The sequence below is a fragment of the Peromyscus leucopus genome, chromosome 8b, assembly GCF_004664715.2.
Source record: "Peromyscus leucopus breed LL Stock chromosome 8b, UCI_PerLeu_2.1, whole genome shotgun sequence".
In the NCBI taxonomy this organism is placed as follows: Eukaryota; Metazoa; Chordata; class Mammalia; order Rodentia; family Cricetidae; genus Peromyscus; species Peromyscus leucopus.
Genome location: NC_051086.1, coordinates 60,965,511 through 60,967,611, shown reverse-complemented (window position 1 = coordinate 60,967,611; position 2,101 = coordinate 60,965,511). Strand labels below are relative to the sequence as shown.

Here is a 2,101-nt window from a genome sequence, read left to right as displayed (position 1 = left end):
GCATTTTATCTACATGGGGCTTTTTGCCTACATGTATATCTGTGAACTATTTGTGTGCCTGGTGCCCTTGGAAGTCAGAACAGGTCATGGGATCCTCTGGAAATGGAACTACAGATGGTTGAGAGCCACCTTGTGGGTGCCAGGAATTGAATCTGGGTCTTCTGGAAGGGCAGGTGTTCTCAGCCACTGAGCTATCTCTCCAGGCCTCATATTTTCTTAGGATTAAATTTATTTTTATTTTTTTTAAAGATTTATTTATTTATTATGTATACAGAGGAGGGCGCCAGATCTGATTACGGATGGTTGTGAGCCACCATGTGGTTGCTGGGAATTGAACTCAGGACCTCTGGAAGAGCAGTCAGTGCTCTTAACCTCTGAGCCATCTCTCCAGCCCCTAGGATTAAATTTAAAGAAAATACAAATGTTTTATTTAATAGTTGCAAGTCATCAGGGACCAAGTGGTGGATATCCAGGACCTGGCAGCAAGGTCAGCACAACCTCTGAGCCTCTCTTTCTGACTCCGATAGGGTGAGCACATCACCTTCTCCAACGGCACCTTTGACGTTTCTAATGATAGAGCAGCTGGTATCATCCATAAGTTCCATGCACACCTGCGTGCATGCACTGTCCCTGCGGACTGGTCCTGCACAGCACTCTGGTTATCCTAGCCAGCTTGATGAGCTGCATGTGACTCATGTCCATGAGGGCAGCGATCTGGCAGAGAGGATAGGATTAAATTTTTAGAAGTGGAATTACTAGGTGGAAGAACATACAGATTTTAGAGTCGTTCATAACTTTTTTATTCTTTTTTTTTTTTTTTTTTTTTGAGACAGGGTTTCTTTGTGTAGCCCTGTAGTAGTAGTAGCCCTTTGTATAGTTCCTTTGTCTTGAAACTCTCTCTGCAGACCAGGCTGGCCGCAAACTCACAGAGATCTGCCTGCCTCATGAACACAAAGTATGTGCTGAACCACTGAACTACATGCCTAGTCTTGCCTTATTCTACCTTAAATAATTCATTCATTAGTGAATATTTTTTTCTTCTTGCAAAGAAGGCTGGGCAGTGGTGGTGCATGCCTTTAATCCCAGCACTCGGGAGGTAGAGGCAGACAGATCTCTGTGAGTTCGAAGCCAGCCTGGTCTCCAAAGGGAGTTCCAGGAAAGGCACAAAAGCTACACAGAGAAACCCTGTCTTGAAAAACTATATATATATATTGTAAAGGAGTATAAGGGTGGGAAAGACCGAAGAATGAGTGTGTCTCACAAACTGTTCTGTGAAGTTCCAGATTCACTAAGGAAGGAAGAAGAAAATTTTGCCAGCTCCTTGGCAACAATAAAATGAGAAGAAAGAAGAAAGTGATCAATTGTAACAAGATGTAGTGTTCAAAGCAAGAACAGTCTGGTGACTTGAGGAAAATCATCACCCTTCCTGAGGATAAGACTCGCAACTTCCTGTCCTTTCCCTCAAAGGGCAAAGCTTAGGAACAATGCCACCTTTGACAGTATATCCTCTATGATATACTAGGAGAGAAACTGAAAGGACTACTTCTTCCTGTGCCCGCAATAAACCTCGAAAATTCTATAGCCAAATACAGTTCAATTAAGAGAGCACATTACTGTTATGTTTTATGAGGACAGCTCTCCCCTGGTTTTACCTGTTCCATGGGAATTTTGTATTTAAAGAACTGGAGTAAAGTGGAGGAGACAGCTGCATGTTGTGGTGCCAGCATGTGGGAGATACGGCAGGAGGATTGCTGGCTGGGCAGTGGGTGGAGAATTTTTAACCCCAGCCCTGGGGGGATGGAGGAAGCAGAGGTCGGTGACTCCCTCCAGTTCACTGGCCAGCCAGCCTAGCCAATCTTCAGTGGCAAGACCCTGTCTTTGAAGATAAGGTAGAGAGTGAAAACACCAACGTCTATCTCTGGCCTCTCACCGTAAAACACACACACACAAACACACCACACTTTTAATAGCCTCCCACTACACACATACAGCACACACATACAGCACACACACACACACACACACACACACACACACACACACACACACACACCTTAATGCAGAAGGATAGAATTTTGAACATTCTAGAATGGAGGGGCCA

General features: G+C 44.4%; 1 pseudogene; it reads right to left on the bottom strand.

Annotated features, from left to right (window-relative positions):
- Positions 1-458: 458 nt before the first annotated feature.
- Positions 459-702, bottom strand: LOC119086930 (annotated as a pseudogene).
- Positions 703-2,101: the final 1,399 nt, after the last annotated feature.